The 21,311-nt window shown below is 39.7% G+C and overlaps 1 long non-coding RNA gene across 1 annotated transcript in view; it reads right to left on the bottom strand.

The window, feature by feature from the left end:
- The window catches only part of LOC148190201 (uncharacterized), a 57,008-nt gene that overhangs the window by 16,100 nt on the left and 19,597 nt on the right, over nucleotides 1-21,311 (bottom strand). The gene's annotated exons all lie outside the window — the stretch shown is intronic.

A 21,311-nucleotide genomic window follows, 5' to 3' on the forward strand; every position in this document is an offset into this window, starting at 1 on the left:
ACATACGTTCTGTGCCTGTGTGAGAGGAAATAATAAGGAGGGAGCAGCAGTCTGTACTCCGCATTCAAAAAGGAAAACCAGAAGACTGTATGGATCGATTCAAGACACTAATTAGCCTTCAGATGGCCAGTGCAAACTCTCTAGCACTAGGTGTCACATCGAGCTGGTGACCAGCAGGAGTGCAGGTCTAACTTGTTGAATGGCAGCACTGGAAAGTCTGTTAAGTTAATCTGGTGGGGATTTGGGGCTGTATGGTCCCCTGGAGCTGGGCTTTGCGCTAACTGGATTCGGGTTGCTGTGGCCGCTGACTAGTGTTGGGTAAGTTACTCTTAAAATGTAATACATTACATATTACTGATTATTTTTATTTGAAAGTAATAGCCTAAGTTACATTAAAATATCACTCTCTATGTAGAGTAATGCATTGTTATTTTACTACGATGTGAATGAAAAATCATCCAACATGCTAATGCACATCACCTAGATGTGCTGATCACAGAGACCAGGACTAAACAAACCGTAGTCCCTCCTCTTGTCCCCACCGTCCTCAAGCATCCTAGATGCAAGAGCAGAACAGGGTAGACTGCAGATGTTGCAGGTATGTGAATGTAAACATAGAGTATGGCATCACCACAAAGTGCTGATCACCAGCACCCTTCTATAACATAACCTAAAATGACACAAAAACCATCGGGGAATATTTTTTCTGGTAGTGCACTGGCAGAAGTGGTGCCGTGTCAATAAATGAAAAATGAAAACAATAAACAGATAACTTTGTCAGTAACACATTATATAACATTGCTAATGTAATAATATTACCTGAAATCCTTTTAGTAAGGCATTATATTATTTCATTACTGCAAAAAATGAATACAATACTGTAACATGTTACAAAAGTAACACGTTACTCTCAACACTGCTGCTGACTGGTGTTCAGTCTCTGGGTTTGCTGCCATTTCCTCCCGGCAAAGCGGTCTGAGGAGTGAGGCAGCAGACACTCTGTGATTAAAGGCTCTAACAAAAGCTACATAAACGAGAACTTGAAGCCACAGCCATAAGCCTTTGGCTCTGGTTATCAGATGGATTCACTAAAAGCAACATTTTTTTCACCGTCTCTGAAAAACTATGCTGATATTGACTAACATTTTATGTTGTTTGTTGTCAGACTCTATTTTGTTGATTTTATTTTTCACGTTGCTTTGCAGTGTAGGCAATTGTTTCCAATGCTGGAATAGTAACCTTCTCTGCAGGATTGCTGGCCAGTCAAAACCAGATTTCACTGAAGGGATGTGCACACACATCTGCATTTGTAGATCAGCTTACAGAAACACCCTCTGGCGATATGGGCTGAATTTTCTAAAACCTGAAAACAGAAACAAGAGGAGTTGCAGAAGACTAGATTTTACTCTTTCTATTTCAATTACAATATGTCAAAAGTTGTGATGTAATTGTTCCCAGGAAAGCCAGAATTAAACTGCAAGCTTTATTCACCATAACGACAAACTACATTTGGGAGCATAAGGGGACCAATAGAGGCCCTTGGCTCACACTGAGTTTGGCATTTTTGGTTTTAGTGAAATACCTTGAGCATGACATTGATTCCCTGCGGACTATGCCCCATGCACATTTATCGGTAATTTTCATACTTAGAGAGGGATCTGAATGCATCTCCTGTACAGGTTGTGTATGTACAGTATATATCTCTGTCTGATGTCTGCAGAACATTGACCCCTGATGGTGTCAAAGACAATAACGCCTTTTCCAGATATCCTGTCCAGAGCTGATTGTCTGACATTGAACCTGTGTGATTTTTAGCAGCGGCTTTGTAGAACGCAAGGTGTTCTCTTCCTGCTGGTTATAATGATGGAGCCGTGTTATCTATTTTAGGTTACAGAGGTAATCACAGCTAATCACGCTCAGTGTTCAGAAATCAGTGTATTCTGTATCACAATCATAGGCAATCACGAGAGAGCACTCACAGCGCCGCTTGATGTATAATACTCTCTTCATCCGTCTGCTGTGTGAAACTCAAACTGGCTGCAAAACATATGAGCATGGCGTTTTAAAAAGTAAAAATTGTTCTTGTTTTTGAATCACATTTCTCACAGGATACCATAATCAGAGGTGATAAAATAACACAAATGTTGTTTCCCTTCATCATAATGATTTCTGTCTCATCTGCCCGTCTCTCTTTGCCTTCGTCTCTGCTGCTTTCTGAGGCACTCTTGTGAAAATAAATCGGTATGAGCCATTTACATCAGGCTCTCTCAGTCCATTTTCCACTCTTGTACTCCTCCCCATCTCTCTCACACGCACATGCACACATGCAAGCAAACACACACATACACACACACACACACACACACGCAAGCACACACACACACATACACACACACACACACACACACACACACACACACACCAGCCTCTTTGCTGTGTCTTCTTATAACAGAAAATAACCGCGCTCCTTGTATTTCAATCCCATTTCTATAATCTCTCTTCCTACTAACCTCTCTGTCCTCCTCATACTGCCTTTCTTGTATTTGTGCCTTCTCGAAGATCTTTTTAACTTTGACTGTTTCTTGTTCTTTGATTCCTGCAGATTCGTTGCTTTCACTCACTAACCTCAAATTTCTCCTTCCTTCCTTTTTTCAAACATCTGCATGTTTTGAGGGGTGGCAATTTCTGTCGCACTGTTATCTCTCAACAACTACTGAATGGATTGCCATGAAATTTTTCCTCAGTCATTCATGTTCCCCAGAGCATGAAACCTGCAGACTTCAGTGATCCCTAACTTTTTTCCTCTAGTGCTACCATGAGGTTTATATTTGTAGTTTTTAGTGTTGCACCAACTAAAGGATGGATTTCCATAAAATTCAGTACAGATGTTCAAGCTCCCATCAAGTTGAACTGTAATAACTTTGCTGATCCCTGAACTTTTCCTCTAATGTCATTAGCAGGTCAGAATAATTTATTTCCATCAGTGTGTTTAGTGCTGATTAGCAAATGTTAGCATGTTAAACTAATACAGTGAGCATGGTAAACATTATACCTGCTAAATATCAGCATGTTAGCATTACCATTGTGAGCACGTTTGCATGCTCACGTTAATCCAGCACTTCCATACCACCCATTCATTGCCTGTGTTAGGAGCAGTGCATTCTGGTAGCAATGCGCTGCGTTTCAAGAGACGGGGTATCCATCTGCTCCTCATTTGTATTAAGGTGAATCGGGGCTACTCTATGCAAATTATTGTCGTTCAGCAAAACTCTAGAAACTCCCACAAAGCTTTCAGCTGTTGTCAATCTAAAATTAAGACAAATTCAGCAATAGCATGGATTATTTCTTATCTCAATTTTTGAAATGTTTGACGAAGATTCTTCCAAATATGAAATAAATTTTACAAACGAGCTGCCACATTAGGCCAGTTTGAAATCCGGGAGCTAAAAGCCTGTAGCTATTGGCATGCCCATTAAGCACCCAATGCAGGGAAGTTGCGGGATCCCTAATGTCCAAAAACATCCATGTGGACATAAACTATTTAGTCATCAGAATGCAAGTATAGTATATCAAATTTATATATCAAAAAATACACCATTACTATATATATATATATATATATATATATATATATATATATATATATATATATATATATATATATATATATTTACATATTTAAAACTGTCCCAGAAGGGTTCTTTTCCCCGTGCCATGTTCACATAGCAACAGCAGTCTTTGAGATTGCCGACAGGCTTTTTCCTCCACCTTTGTGGCCGTTCAGGACAGCTATAAACAGTTTTGCCCTCTGACAAAACTTCTAAAGAAGTAGTTCTTTCCTTGCATATCCTGAATTAAAGTCTTGCTTTAATGTGTGCAGGTTTTTTGTTCTCTCGCGTCATCATTGTTCTACCACGCCTGCCAGACAGCTACTGTACCTCTCTGTCTGATTTTTTCCCCACATTAACCTGTGAACACAATAGCCTCTGCACTTGTGTCAGCCACGCTCCGTCTCTCAGCACCCCCCACCTTGGAGGAGAAGAACTCCCACTATTACACATTATCTTTCCCCTGTCCTCATACTTCTCTGTCATTACTCTCCTTTCAGTTCACGGGTTAATAGCATGGCTGTCCTCCCTCGTCCTCCTGTTTTCAGAAAATTAAAATCCATTTCCCATCATTCCGTTTTCAACTCATTACAGCTTATTCCCTGTCTCCTGTGGCTACAGGATGAAAAGAGGAATCAATGCAGGCTTTTCATGAGTACTAGTTCCATCCTCTACAAGAGACCTGCAGCCTCCAGGAGAGATTTCACCTCAAGGGGTTACTCAGGCCAGATTATCTCTGTGCCATTGGTGTAATAAAAAAGGATGGACTTGTGATGTGATAGCAGTAATCTTCTTCTTTGAACTGAGTATTTTTTTTACTTTGGTGAAGTCATCAATGATCAATAACGCTTTGAGACCTGAGCAAATCAGCTTGATTTCTTTCAGAAATATGGTAGAAAGGCAATGAACAACTTGACAAGAAATGACCAAAAAAATTGGCAAAAAAGTAAAAAGCTACAGAAAATGATCTGATAAATTGCAAATAAAATAAAACAAAGCAAAAAGTAAAAAACTAAAACAAACACAGAGGTTTGAATAGTCATTAGCAAAGCTGGCGTCCCATGTAGCTACAGAGGCAGTGTCCTCACCACAGCAGCCATGGATTTGACTCCAAACTGCGGCCTTTTGCTGCATGTCATCCCCTCTCTCTTTCCCTCTCTCCACCTTTCACACTTAAGCTGTCCTGTCTGAATAAAGGCAGAAAGATGTTCCCCAATACAAATAAAACTTTTATTGGTCTTCCTTCACTGATTGCCTTAATGAAGGAGCAGATACAAGAGGCTAACACCAGGACTGACTCCCGCCCACTGAAATCATTTGGATTGGCAGAAAGTCCAGATTGACAGATCCTAGTGTTTATCTAATCAGGTAGAGTTACTTGATGTACCTTAAAATTTGGTTTACTTGGATTTGGTTTACTACTACTTAAATTTACTTGGTTTAATACAGTTTTGAACAGCGGTCTCCTGGTGGTGAAGTCCTTTGTTGTTTGACCCATCCACCACTCCATCCTATATCCTTACACAGACTTTCAGTCTTTATACTACTTCCCACTCCTGACAGAGCACTGGTCACATGATTGCACCCTTCCCAGTTACATCGGTTATACAAGAACTGCTGGCTCATGATTACGTGTGTTATATATGAGTTGTGGTGGATTGGGTTTTTTTGCGCTTTAAGCACCACAAGCTGAGTGTCATCTAGTTCAATGACATGATTGGAGAGAAGGCAGACATCTCTACGCCAACACTCAGCAATATGAACATGCCGATCACTATATTGTGCATTCATTTGTTAAGTGTAGTGGAAATTATTACACCTTATGTTGCCAACTCAAATTGTCCCACAACGGAAAAGTTGTGTGCAGTCGAGTCACTCATCAAGTATTACCATCAAGCACAACTGCAGGATGAGTCAGGTCCTAAGTGTTGTTCAAAATTGCTTATTGATTTTGTCAGCTGATATTCCATATAATAACATAGGAGTCACTGTAATAATGAATAAGTGGACAATTTTGGACATAGGCTACAACTAATTTTTTCTGATAGAAAATGGCGAACATGTCCTTTTGTACATTTAAGTGTCTTCATGAGTTTCTGTGATTGGTCTGGCAGTAATCTGTTAAAGTGCTGTGTAAGTGGTGTCGCTGTTTCTTTGTCGTTATAGACGAGTTTCTGAGCGATGTCCTCATGAGACAGGTGATCTCGTGGAGGGTAGAAAACAAACGGGAATGGCTGAGCTTATGAAAAGGTCAGCATACAAAGTTGTTTCTGTGCCATAAACTACATAATAACAATAGTTATGGATGGAAAATGCTCAGTATTTTAAGAGAAGCAGTTAGTCAAGAGTGCTGAATTCTCTAACAGAAGAGACTTTAATGAGGTGGATGGTTTTTCACAGAAACTTAAAGCTCACATTGTTTCCGTATTTTTTTTTTTAAGGCTGTTTAGTTAATATTGCAAATGTTTGCCAGGCTTTTTGGAAAATGCAAATCTTAAAAAAAAACAAAAAACATTATTCAGCATAGAACAAATTAATGGTATATGAAAACGCCCACAGTCTGTTCTCCTTACAGTATCCAGAGAGTTATTCAGTATACTGTACAGACTTTGAAGCCTGGTGGGACATATTCTGCTTTGTGATTTTGGGCCAATAAAAAAATCTTAACTTCATTATTGAGCCCTCTGGACCACCATGTTGTAATTCAGCAGAGCCTCTGTGATGAGATGGGAGATCCCTGAATGGTACTCCCATTAATGATGTCGGTTCCCTTACTTTCAGATTTAGATAAGAAAAACTTTAAACACCAAACGACACTGTCTGACAACACTCACATTCAGATAATTTCAGTGCAGCGTTTTATCATCTATATGCACATTATTGCAAGAATGAACACCTAAATGTGAGTACTGGAGAGAGTCTAACCCTGTAAATACAATAATAACCTGAAGCTTTGTTATTCAGTAACACAACTAAAGCCTATATTCATGTTTCACTGATTTATTCAGAGCTGATGAGCGAAACACTGGTGCTGCTGCTTCAGTGTTTCATCTCTGGTTCAACAGCGATGGCCTTGTTAAGTAAGTGAAGCCTGTCTGTTCAGATCTGATATGATAATCTGGAGGCTCAGCAGCCCTGATTTCTTTGTGTTGTTTCACATCGAGACATGCCTGAGCACATTCCTGTGCTGATAGAGGAACAGAGCTGCAGCTGTGAAACCAGGTACCTGAGGGATCAGATCATTTTCCTGTCTGTTCATGGTCGGAGCCTCTAATGCTGCTACAGAGGAGGGCTAATAATGGATAATGGATTACAGCGACAGGAATGTGTTTCACTGACGACAAGAGTAAATTCATGGAAAGAACGATAAAAATATCTATATTAGACACTTTACACACTTTACTTTTATGGTTAATTGGACCATATAACTCCCCTGATCCACTCAGCTGTTCACACTAGGAGGTGTTGTAAAGTGAGGAACTGCTTCAGGCTGCTGAGGGTTTTTGGGTGAATCCGTCAGCTGGTGTTGTCTGGGACAAACACATTGTGAAAATAAAAGTGTTTACCTTCCCTCAGGATGAAAAAATCACCACATGCAGCTGTTTAAATGTTAATTTTGTAGCTAGCAGCTACACTACACCTGCCACAATGCCTCCCCTTTCAGCAAAAGAATGAAGTCATGAATGAAGTCATGTGTGTATTTACCCCAAACAAACAAAAAGACGCTATGTGATCAAATATTTCCTGCATTTATGTGCTACAACGCATAACTGCCATCCTGCTTTACATAATAAATAGTCTGACAAAAGAGGAGTTTATAAATATCAGTGTGCTAACCCGAATTTAAATCACATTTGCTTTCATTGATAAACACTTTATAATATTGTGTTTGCATGTCTCAAAAAAAGAGCATGGTCTTTTAGTGCATGCAAATGATGTTCAATTCTTGTGGCCTTTGAAAAAAAAAAAAATTGTATAATGCACCTCAATGACTGTATTGACTTTTTAGCCACGTGCATGTGGTTCTGGGATTGGTGCGGTCGGTCAGCCACTTTAGTCCAGACTCAATTATCTCAGCAAATATTGGATACAAATGCCTCTTCAATGATAAAAATGTCTTAAATAACAACCGAATGTGTTTATGTGCGGGTATAGGGGTTGTATTGGAACTTGATTAAATAAACCAATAAACAAAATCACTATATAAATCCTGCAGCTGTTAGGTCATTGTGAAGCGAGCAAACTCTTGCAAGAAAATGCTACAATAGCTCAGATGCAGGGGACTTAGTGTTGAGGAGTTCTTTCATATTCCCAGCACTTAGGTTTTTAGAGTGTATACAAAATCACCCTCAAACAGCAAAAGGCAGCACTGAAGTCTCAAAATGGCCTGGAGAGTAGATTTTCTGGCGAACATGAGGTCTGCATTGGATTGAGAAAGGATCAGACGGCCCTGAGTGTGTGTTTCCTCAGCTCATTTAAACCCTCAGAAAGGACGCTGTCACACTGTGATTGGCCCAGAGGGCGAATGCACCAAGCTGCTCTCAATTCTTAATCAGGTTGGTGTTCACACCTGCACAACAGGTGATCAACCAACTCAGGGAAATTGTGACAAATTGTGAGGAGCTGAAATAAACTGAAAAAAGGAAAATGAAAGCATGTGCTAAATAATAACGGGCTGCTACAAATTAGCCTGAAATTTGGTGCAGACATTTGTGATCTCCAGGGTCCAGAAGTTCACAAATAATCTGATGAGATTTCGGATATGGTATTGGCTAAAATCTTGAAAATCTTGGTTTTTCAAAAGAAAAAAAAGGACTAAATCATGTAATCCAATCTGGGTTTTAATTCAGATTAAACCTTCAGTTTGTGTTGTTTGGGAAAACTGTGATACCTTTGATCCAAAAAATGAGAATTATCTTGTATGATTAGGATCCTTGACAGCAAAAATGGGTATTTCACATTCTGAGTTTAAACATTTTTTTAGGAAACCGGGGCCCAGAGAATGGGTCCTCCTGTCTTCTGTGATCCCCTGGCCCTTCGTTTAGTGTCACCATGGGATTTTGTTAAATGTTTTGACAACTATTGGATGGATGACCATAACCTTTGTTGCAAACATTCATTCTAGATGCTCAGAGCAACGGACACAGTTTAGAGACCAATAAATTCTGCTGAGTGAAGGTGGGAGGGATCCAACAAGCACAGCACTTGGACTCGGGAGGCCTGTGTTTGTGTTCCGTGCAAAACTAAAAAATCATTGCGGAGTTATTTCGTCACATCATTAGTCATGGTGTACATGTGTCTGTAGCCAATGACTCACAGCTGTCTACACAGGTGTCCCCCACTAGACCATACATTTTCTTGATCACTCCAACAGCAGCTGATCACACGGTAACAACTGAAGGAAACATGGATGACCACCTTTTTTCCAGCTCTGATCTTATTACAGTTGGTTGTTTAGATGTTTAGAGAGATGTGAGTGAATCAAACTGAAGCATTGAAACAGTGAAAGTATATGACTGGGTGGTGATTAAAACTTTTAAAAGTCATGGGGTAATTACATCTTTGGCAGGGCCAACGACTGACTACAAGTCATCAGCTTTCTGACTCTCTGCGATCCATCTAAAACCACCAACACATAAACGTGCAGGAACACGCCCTGATTCAGAAACATATTTGATGTTGACTTCCACAGACACGCACACAGAAACAAGCTCTGTTAAAACCAATGCATGATAACCATCTTCACTCCCAGTGACTAAACATCTTTTATCGTCCTCATAAGTCTACCTGCCGCTGCAGTGCCTCTGTCAGCAGCTCAGTGCACCTGACCTGTTTGTGTGTGTGTGTGTGTGTGTGTGTGTGTGTGTGTGTGTGTGTGTGTGTGTGTGTAAGTGTGTGACCATAAGGGGATGAGGTTAGAAAATATGGCCCCTGTGCCATCCGTTTGCAAACACACTCAGCCATAAACCAACATGAAAACACACATAAACAATGTAGCAGTCATTTACACTGGGGGCACTGCGGACATGTCCACACCTCTTCTTGAAAGTATAATTTGTTAAAAATGTTCTGAAAAATAGCTTGCACCAAGAAATATAAACTAACAAATAGGAGGTTTACTTGCATGGTAAGAAAACATACAATGCATGTAAATATAGAAGAAACGAATATGCAGTGTCCAAAAACAGTTTAAAAAAATCCCTCTAAAGCCTATTACATCTAAAATGACCCCAAGAAGTGCATGCACTGATCAGTAACCTGAGCAATTTCTGGGCACAGTTTCTTCTTGTCCAGGTTTTCCATTCTCTCTTTCTATGACCATGAAAACACATTATGAGCTATAAATGTCTGCGAGTGTATAAATTAATTAAAATGAATGAATGAGTTATCAATGTGAATAGGTCCCACATGCACATTTAAAGAGGCTACTTCCCCAAACAACGGAGGATGAAAGAGTACATCACTCCTATGTGTGGTGACACATCAGAGATAACATTAAATGACAAAAGCTGGTCCACAGGGGAATAAATATTTGAGAGCAATACAGAATGCCTGAGAGTCTTACTGTATTATGTTATATCATCTTTTTATTTTTTTAAATTATCACCTGCCGCCTGAATTTTGTGTTTTTCTTTACATAAATAAAGACACTGTTACCACCCTACCAACTGATGCATAAAAATGCATCAGATTGCAGAAAAGTGTTTGATGCTCAAAGTTCCTGCGGTAGGAACCCCCAACCCCTAATTTCAAAGCTTTTGCATCACCGCAATGTTGAAACAAAACGTATTCCTTTTGTAGAAGCTGATGCGATGCTTCTCCAATGCACAGTTTTTTCCCGACTCACCATAAAATGATCTTCTCTGAGCTCATGATGCCCCCTTTGCCTAAAATTGCAAATGTTTCCTAAATTCACACATGCTGAAGATTTTCAACTGAGCCCTTATGTTGCAACCATTTTTTCAACACAAAATGACATGTTGTCTGACAGTGAAATTTTTGAAAGAGAAGATAAGGGGACAGTAAACATAGGTTTGAGGTTTGAGTTTACTGCTGAAATTCAGATACGTTACCAAAAATAAGACTCCAGCCTGGTTCCCTGACTTCTGAACTTTTGTATGAATGTTACATCTAATTTAAATATGAACAAAAACTAAATTGCACCTCAGTCTTATTGTCAGGCTAAGAGAACCCCTCCAATAGACCATTCAAACACTTTCAACAGCTTGTGGGAAACAGCTGCAGAGAAGCTGGACCACAATCCATATATAAATTATTGAATCTGTTTCTAAATTGTAAGCTTGGGTTGTTTCCACAACATGTTCACGAGTTACTTCTTAACATTTATGTGCAAGTGTCAAAAAGGAGATGTTTCACAACCTGGCAACCCAAAAGTTAAATTACTATGCAATCGAGGAAGCTTTAAGAATTTATAAGAGTTCCCCTCTGTTCTCTGAGCTGGTTAATCTCAGCTGATCTGTGTTTCAGGTAACATTTGTCCTGACCGAACTCTGAAAAGCAGCACAGCTCTGAGCCCTGCTGGAGACTGACAGGCGACGTGTTTAGAGTTAAATATGAGCTCTGCTGTAGAATCATGAGTGCTGTATGTAGTCAAGTCTTCCTCATAGACATGGTGACAGTGGAGCAGAATAACAATGAATCTGACAGAGAAGAAGACTGAAAGCTGCAGAGTTACATCCCTGAATCATACATAACATCCACGCGTGGTTCAAACACAACCTGTCTCTGCACCTGCTTAGGTGTCAGTGTTGCTAATATGAAATGCAACTTTCAGCCAAGCGTAGAAAGACAGAAAGACAGAAAGAAAAAGAAAGAAAGAGATTTTCGATTGTTTTGTCTGATAAATAGACAAAAATCAGAAATTAACTTGAGCTATCATTCCAAGAAACAAATAAAAGGTAAGGAATATGAAAGAAACAAAAACAAAACCAAAACCAATAACAATTTCCAAAACAGATAGATCACAAAACAACAAGAACAAAAACGTCATTGTGTGTTTTAGCACAGAGAGGACAGACCATGATTTATGAGTTCATTGTTTCAGGACAGGTAGACTATTCACATGGTTTATTAATGGTTTCCATGCTTGTAAATCTCTTAATGGAGCTGTTGAGGGTGTACTGATTTTTCCCTGCTTGATGATCTGCATCACATCTTTGATCCACTGACTGTGTTTATGGAGCGGTTACATCCTGACATTTAAAAAGATAGTGTCTAGCTAACAGAGAGGAAAAGGCGACAACCTTCTGTGAGTTAGGCGAGAGACTGGAAACATCTGGAAGATGTTTCAGAGTAGGTCAAAGATAGTAATTATAGGAGAAGACACATTATTACAGCCATCACAGCTCAATGTCAATATGTCAATATGATGCCAGAAAGACGTTGAACTCTTATGCAGGACAGACAATTAGTTTTGGTTGTAATGAAAATCGGGTTGATGATATTTTCGAAGTCTAATGATGTTAGAATTTCACATTATGTGGAGGTCAGCATTATGATGTTTTGTAGATGCTGGGTTTTGTTCTCCATAACTTTTGACTAAATTTCGTTAATCTACGTCATGACATCAACGTGAGACCACACAGAAAGAAGCATGCCATCCATATTCTTAACTCAACAAAGTGACTGATGAGTTTTAAACTACAGACAGACGGTGATAAGAACTGATTCAATGAGTTAAGTGTTTCCAATGAGTCTATTTATCTATTTTGCTAAATGTTCGTCAGCTTTTTATTAGCCGGCGTTATCTACTGCGTGTGGTTTGCCAAAGATAAATTTCAACAATAAAAATGTATTCTGTGCTGTTTCATACTCTCGTATGCCACCCATGGATGAGAGGCTGGTGCTCATGACAACTCAAAATGTAAACATTAATGGCGTCTTCCTCAGCCGAGCTGTAACATTAGCTAGCTCAGATGAGCTAGATGAGTTAGCATTAGATGCACTCTTCCTTCTGCACGGTGATGCGGTGGCAAGTGTATTACGGTAAAAGAAAATAGTTCCTACATAAACCTGCTCACATCAAGGTCTGTGGATTATCTTGAGTAACCGGATCATGATTTCTGGAAAGACACATTGCTGTTTATGAAATTTATTTATTTAGTTTCTCTATGCAGTTTTAGCACCATATGCCATGTGGCATCTAGTCCATTATACTGTAGAGAAGGCAAACATCTCTACAGCCGATATCTCCAACACTTATGGTGAAAATAAGTATTTTTTTGTTTTTTTATTTTGGAGTGAACTGTCCTTTTAATCCAGACAGCTTTTATTTTTCAACTTTTTTTACTAGTAAGATTTTACAAAGACACCTGTAATGTAGAATAAAATTAAAAGCCACCATATGATACTTGCTAGCTCACTACAATCAACTGTAGATTGTACATAAAGTCCTGTATATGAACTCTAACCGTGCGTACCCACCAAACGCGATGAAAATTATTTCATTGCGGCTCAAATGAAATCGCGTCGCGCCGGACACTCCAGTTTTGACGCTCATACAAAAACCCCAAAATGGGACTCGACGCGCGACGAAATCGCGCCGCGCGTCGAGCCCGCCCAAACAACAACATTTCTTCCGCCATTTCATTCTCTCGTTGACGATCGCTGCACTGCACCTGCTCTGGAGAAGTTCCCAGCGTCGTCTGCGGGCTAGGCGCCGACGTCGGTTCTGGGTGCATGCTACCCTACGGAGGCGGCGTGAGCTCGGCGAGTTCCACCGTCTCCTGCAACAAGGGACAGGAACTGTCGTACAGCTCTGGGTGAGCGGTGACGGCGACGATAAGCTGCTCCTCCATTGTTTCTGACGGTTTGATTAGATTTTGCGAGGGAACACCAGGACGTCCATACGTCAGCACGTCGATGACGATCTCAACGCTGATAGGCTGTCGCGGCGCGTCTTCACGCGACGACGCCGCAAAAGTTCAATTATATCAACTCGAGCGTTGGACGCGAGACGTTGGACGCGATGCGAATTTCGCGTCCAACGCGCCGCGCAATCGCGTCCATCGCGTCGCCCGGCAAAATGAGGCGTCAAATCGCGTCTTTGCATTGACTTTGTATGTAATCTTGAGGCGCGATCATTTTTAATCGCGTTTGTAGCTTTTTGAGCTGAACATTCACACTTCATTCAGTTTGTAGCTCAGTGCAGCCTGCTGTCATGCACTGCTCGCACTTACAAAAAGTAATGTACCACAGTTTGTATATACTGTAAGCCACGTAACCATGAGACAGTAGCTTTACTTGCCTAAACCAAACCAACTTTACCGTACACAATGTTACATCAATTACGTAGCGTCATTTGTGGGGCACTAATTCCTTATATATCATACAAACTGTTGCATGAGGATATATTGTCAAATGTTGTTTTCAGTACTTCTGAGGAAAATACTTCTAACCTGTTTGATGCCAAAAAAAGTCAACTTTTCAAACCGGAAACACTCTGAATCTATTCTTGTTTGCCTCATTTTCACTGAACTGGAGCGCAGAGGGTGCTCCTGCTGCTGCTGTACATCCTCAGCAGTATTGGTGTTTTGACATATTTTCCTCTAGCAGCGTACCTGCCATCCTCGCCACACACAAATACACACAAGCCTCAGAGACATCTCCTGTATCCTAATAAATAAATAAATAATGTCCACAAATAAACCAGCTCCCTCGCTATTCCCTCTTGATGTGAGAGCAGAGCCAGACTCCTCCGTTTGCCTCCAGGGACAGATGAAAGAGAAATACAGATGAAGAGGAAGCAGCTGACGGACGCCAGAGACGGAGAGACGAAGCTGGAAATTGGGAATGAAGTAGAGAGGAGTGAAAGGTCAGACGAGAGGAAAGGTCAGATGAGCGGGAGGATCTGAAACCCAGCACAGTATCAACCAAACACAGCAGGAGGCTGTTATTATCCTGTAATCTGTTCACTCCTCTGCGCCTGGAAACATCTGGAGAAAACATACACATCTGCTGCGTGATCAAGCCACATCACCTGAACAAGACAAAAGTCTTTCAAGTAAGATGAAAGAAAAAGTCTCAGATATCAAAAAAGTTCATTCTTATTTTTTCTGCATTTTAGACTCAGTCATCTCTAGCGTGACGCAGTAAAACTGCGCAGAGAAACAATACAGTTTGGGATTGCTGTGGTTTGCGATGATTAAATACAGCTCAGACTTTCCACCAAAACTAATCACACAGGTTAAATGAAGTTTGACCTTCTGAAGTTAAAAACAGAGTTTGAGATTTTTTTTAACTTTCTGCATGCCCTCTCACATCTTGTTACCTCTTTATAAGGACAAATGAGAAAACAAACCCAAATCAGGGTTAGGGGGCCACTGAATACACAATTACTCACTACAACTAAAAATTACTTTGACAGTTTAATCTTATTTTCTAGATTAACTGATCAATTGTTTGATTTCTAAAAGGTCAGAAGAAGGTTGAAAATTTCCATCATGGTCTTAGTAGTGTCTTGTCTTCTGACCCACATTCTCCAAACCAAAAGATGGTACAATTAATAACAGACAAAGAAACCAACATATATTCACAGTCAAGAAGCTGGAACCAAATAATTTGAATCCACTCCACTGAGTTCGAGTTGTCTGGTTCTGATAGAGACGAGAAGTGTAACGACTTCACAATTCTGTCTGATATCAGGCAACTTCTTTCAGCCACATGACATGGCTTTAATCATGGATGGAGTTCACTCAGTTGTCATGGAGACAGGCTGTTGACATTTGAGCTCAGTGATGATTTCATCAAACACTTTTAGGACGCCTGGGCTGTGCTGCCTCAAAAGAGAAAAGTACATTTTTGATCTTGGAAAAAGTTTAATTAATTAATCCCAATACAAGGTCTGATCAGATGTAGTCTCTGGAGAGATGTTACAAAGTAATGCTAAAAAGACATTATGAGATTAAAATTAATTTATTCAACATTGTCAGCATGGGGAATGCTATTGTTAATAGAAACATAATGTTAAGATACTATTGTGCTGCATTAGGCACTAACTAGGACTTACATCCATATTGACAGGTTAATCAGCTGTTTTACAATAAAATTTTACAATAAAAATTAAAATCGAGTTAAGTGTTTCACTGTAGCTACACAATATGCAAGATATTAGGTCTGGAGGCAGAAATTATAGCTCTGAATTTTTCTAACCCTTTTAAACCAAGAGTAAAGTTCCTCAATTTTTTTCTGTGTTTCTGCCTCAGACAGAAATACTGCTGAGCACCACTCATCCTCCCTCAGTCCTCCACACACGACTGTTGTGTTTATTGCTTCAGTCAGCACCACAGCATCAACTGTACCTGAGTGTGTGTGTGTGTGTGTGTGTGTGTGTGTGTGTGTGTGTCTGTGTGTGTGTGTGTTTACACAGATAAGACAGGCAGATGTATGGGGATTGCACTCACACTGCAGTACAGAGCCAGACAGACAGTGCTAAAAGTGTCTTCCCAATTCACACATATAACACACACAGAGCCACACACACACACATACAAACAAAGAAATGTGTAATCGATAATAAGATTTAAGACACAATTTTGTATTCTGGGGTTTAAGCCAACACAGACCATTAAAGGTTGAAAGCAGCAAAGAATGAAGACCTTTGACACTTTCTGACACCTGCATCAAAGATAACAGGATTTATGGGGATCAAACAGACGCTCATTTAATTACAAGAAAATTTGTGTGACCTCTGTTTTTTGGAAACATTGTGGCCCCCTGTTGGTCAATTGTGTGAACATTTTGTGGACATGTTTCAGCAGCTTAATTAAAAGTATCCCCAGAAATTGGGGACATTTGGACAAACTGATTGATCCATGGCCAAATTTGGGGCCAAGCTAATACACTTGTTTGGAACTGGTGGCACCAGTTAGAACACTTTCAAAATAATTTTACACACGTGGTTAAATATTGCTATAAAATGTGTCCTGCAAGTTTTGTACTGATTAGACAAACAATTTATGATTTATCATCTGATTTGTGGTATGCCACATCCATTTTTTGTATATGTAGCACCCCTTAGAGGTTGATTTGAATTAAACTCTCAGGGCAAGTTTCAGGTCCTAAATTTGTCTTGCAAGTTCCTTGATAATTGACCCAAAGTTGTAGAGTTACGTCCATTTCTGCGCTAAGCCATGCCCGATTTGAAGTTCACTGGTCAATATCTTCAAAACACAATGAGAGGTGAGCAATCCATTGATGAGTTTTGATACTCTTGATTCACAGGACATTTTGTAGAAAATGGAGATGTCAAAAACATGTTTTTCAAAAATTGTAGTTCAGCCTACTTTAGTGGTTTCTGGGGCAAATTTGTAGAATTAGTATAGCTATAACTTTGTACCACGTTTTGTGTCATCTGAATTATAGAGTAAGAGTGACTGAAACGACAGCACAAAAACAACAGGGTTTCTTCTCTCAGGCTTGAATCTTTAAGAATGTATAGAATTATACACAGTTTTTAAGATATCATTATAATATACTGATTTGCAGAGATACTGGTAGAATCAGGTTTAATTAACAAGCTTTGTATTCTAGATGGATGTGAGCTCAATGTAAAAAACTCCACATGAGGTTAATGTTTTAGAGGATTATGTGATTATGTGATTCAATAAATTAACTGTATCTGCCTGTGGGCAGATACAAAAAGCAAAAGACGCTGAGATGCAAAAGAGTTGACTGATAAATAACTGGCTGCATCACAATACAATAAAGGAGCCACAAAGATTACCAACAATATATAATGTAATGTATTCAACAAAGCAGGGCCAACTACTCCGCCTAATGCTCAACAGTTCCTCTGTGAAGACACAATAAACACAATTTAGTCACAAGCAACAGATGACTCGATGCAGACAAAGAGGCGTCCATGTTCAGAAATCAGATGAGGACAAGCTGAGACAGTAACTCCTTACAAACAGCTTTCCTCACATCCTGCTCATTCATATGACTCTAAGGACTCTCACCTGTCTGTTATGACGTCAGCAACTCAAAAATAACTTCTGTGTGAGTTGAGGCGTGTATGATACCTGGAAGTGTCCAATGAAATGAGTGCTGATGCTTTATGGGTTAATGCAGAAGAAGACAGAAACAGAAAATTTCCTGTCACTGACGCTGGCTCCCTTTGAATCTTTACAGTTGCATCCTCATACTCTTATTTATAAAAGTCATATGACCTGATTCCACTCTCATGTCAGTAAAGTACTGAGCAAGAGCACAGAAGACACTGTATTTACAATACACTGTAGCCTATATAAAGATGGACAACAAGACTGCTCCACAAAAGGCCCAGACCCACCAAACCAACATCAGAGAACATCAGAGAACATCAGAGAACTAGCGGCAGAACCTGCTGTGTCTCCTCACATTGCCTGTTTCGGTCAAAAAGTTTCACATGAGCACACCAAACTGACTGCCAACCAGCACATATGTTCTGCCCCTGCATGAGAGGAAACATCCCTCCATACCAGCAGACAGTGGTCATCTGTATTCATCGTTCACAAAGGGAAACCAGACCGTCTTGATGCTAGCTATCCAGTTAGAACATTAACAACACAATATAATGTTGAAAGAAACATATTTACTGTGCAGCAGTAAACAAAAAGACAAATAACCAGGAAACATTTCTGCTAAAGTGCTCAATGGTTAATGAAAAACAATCTTACCTTATATAAAAAGTTTGTTTAGACCTCACTCACTCTTGACTTTAGTTCTTTGTTTACATTCGTCACTTTAATTTCTCTTCTTGTGCCATGAGCTGACCCGTCAGAGTTATTTCATTTGCAGTCAGGCTCCATGGCCACCGCCACCAATTGAACATGCTGAATCAAAAAAAAAAAAAAAAGCCAACAAGAGTCGACAAGAGCCAACGGACACACTGCAGCAGTGAGGTCCACAGATGCTCATAAACAGCCCGACTTTGACCGACGGCAACTGTCGGCTTGCTGCGTTATGGCCTTAAAAGTGAAGTCAAAACATCTCGATTGCCCCCTTCTGGCTGGCTGCAGTAAACATCACAAACCCTGCCTCCTCCATGATAGCAGATGGGACATGGGCCAAACTAAAAACTCAGTACACACTAATTTTTTTTTTTTTTTTTCAAAAGATGGTTCCTTTCACTTTATTTAGTTCTTATCATTCTGATGTTTGAAATGTTTTTTTTTTTGATAAGTTATTTGTTATTAAACTGGGTTTGACGTTGTAAGTGACAGCTGTGTGTGCCAGGCGACGTGCATATGATCAGTGGCACTGCTTGCGATTGATCCAACAGGTGTACGGGCAACACCGCAGATCACTACTGCGCAGACTCTGGCTCCAAATGACATCACCAGCACAAGATACCAAAGACTTTAACTGGGATACTTTGGCTTCATTTTTGGACATGGGAGCAAGAGAAGAAGTGTCAACCTCCGAGGCAGTAAAATGAAGTCAACAAAGTGCCAAAAACTGCAATTCATTGAATTGAGGCTGAATCCAGAAATAAGTCCTTATAGACCCCATGGTAAATGGCAAAACTGACAGCAAAAGAAAAATAAAAAATGCTTTCAGCCTGGTACAAAACCAATTATGTTCTCTATAGCTAACTTCAACATTCATAACACTTGTACAAGGGGTGAATTTTTATATAACTCACCTCTTTACATTTTATTAAGGCTCAAAGTTACGCATAATTGAGGGCGGCATTGAGTGACTGTCTGCTGAAAGTGTCCTCGACTTCTCAGTCTGATCCACCCCTCGCTCCTCCACAGCACAGGCCTCTCATCCATATATGGTCATGTCTGACTCCAAAAAAAACAAGATGGTGATGGCCATAATGTAAAATTTCAAAACAGGAGTCCACAAACAAAAGCATGACAATAACGCAGCTATATCTATCACTTTTACAGTTTACGGTATGCACAGGTATCGGCATGACTAAGACACAGAGTCATTATTAGTGGCACATGAGAAAACAAATACTGTACTTTAATATTAACATATGTCACTACTTTGTTAAATATCCTTTGAATTAATTATTATTGTTAGAGTGAGTGTATTTTCCAAAATGACCACTGTTTCTCAAATGAAAAACTGACTAATATCATGAGCGCAGGTGGCAAACCTGTACTGTAAATATTTTTTGACCATGCGGGGCATTTTCATCTGAAAAATATTCAGATATTCAATTCATCCTCTGAAGAGCAAAAGACATTTGTTTTGTGCAGTTCCTTGAGCAAAAGAAAAATCAGTCAAAACAACCACATCAATGTAATGACACCAGTGGACACATTTCTGCCATTTTTCAGCTGTAAATCATTACTGACATAAATAATGGGGAAAATGCAGCTTCACAAGCACAAAGATAAAACTATTAAACAAACTGTGTGAACAGCATGAAAACAGTCCCACCCACTGCTGAGCACTTCAATAAACCCCAAACTACCAGCATAAAGTCAGTAAATGTGAAGACTGCATGACGAGCCCTGCAGGCGGATGATAAACTCTAAACTGAGCAGATGTCTGAGACTAAAATACATCCGTGCTTCAAACATGGATGAGCTGTGTGATACATAGAGCATGAGACCTGAGGGACTGTGAAAGACTTTTATGACTTTTCCACACTGACCTGTGGACACAAACACAGAGCCGCTGTTACTGACATCAACCAACCACTACTGCTACACAAGAATTAGTATTTTTTTGATATAGCATCCGTACAGTGTAAAAGTAGCACAACACTAAACACAAATTGCACCTGCAAGGTTGCAAACTGTTTATGCAAGACACGTCCAAAGTCTGGCCCCGGGGCCAATAATGGCTCACAGATTGATTTTGAAACGGCTGAGGTGTTTCAGAATACATTATATGTGGTCCACCCTATGCAATATTGGTTAATCAAGCAAATTCACTTCATTCACCTCACAATGGCAGCACTAAGTAGAAACGACACTGGCAGAACTAATGTATTTTCATAAACAGATGGTAAAAGCAAAAGTCTGATTTCTGTGGATTTTCTATAGATGACCTGTGATGCCACTGAAGTCTTCTTTTCCTGAGTCTTCTCCCTTTTAATGTTTGCCTTTTCTGCTGATGTTTAAACCTGGCATGGGATGTTTAAATGGTGGTTGAGATAAAAAATATATTATACCCTATGTTTTGTCTGAAAGGAGAAAATCTAAGAGGAAAAGGGAAGTGTGAGAGTGAGATTTTCATTTAACTAAATATCTGTTATGTCACTATTTATCGCGTAATGAGGTGAAAAAAAATGGAGCCTGAGGAAAGCCCTAAAAAAACTAAATGAATTGTCAAATATTTGTATTAAACAGCCAAATCTAATTTGACTGACATAATTTAAAGTCAGGTGCAGCCCAATTAATATCACCCAGCAGTGATTGGTCCATAAGGGTGTTTATATTACATTAACACTGATTTAGATGAAAGTTCGGTCTGCAAATCTGCTGGAAGCACATTTCCACTTCAGCCTGCTGCTTGACAGATAAAAACAAACAGCCGCAAATGAGGGTATTAAAAAAAACATTTTAAAATTGAATACCACACAGCACTCAAACTGTTTTCCACATTAGATTGCAGATATCTGAAGTGTCTCTCTGATGTGTGAGTCTCTTAGACCTCTCATCTCAGCATCAGTTTGTGAATTTAAAACAGCTGAACATTAGAGAGACAAACTGATTTCGTCTAGAGACAAATCAA

This window comes from Plectropomus leopardus, chromosome 2 (genome assembly GCF_026936395.1).
Source record: "Plectropomus leopardus strain MGB_pleo_1.0 chromosome 2, ASM2693639v1, whole genome shotgun sequence".
NCBI classification, from domain to species: Eukaryota; Metazoa; Chordata; class Actinopteri; order Perciformes; family Serranidae; genus Plectropomus; species Plectropomus leopardus.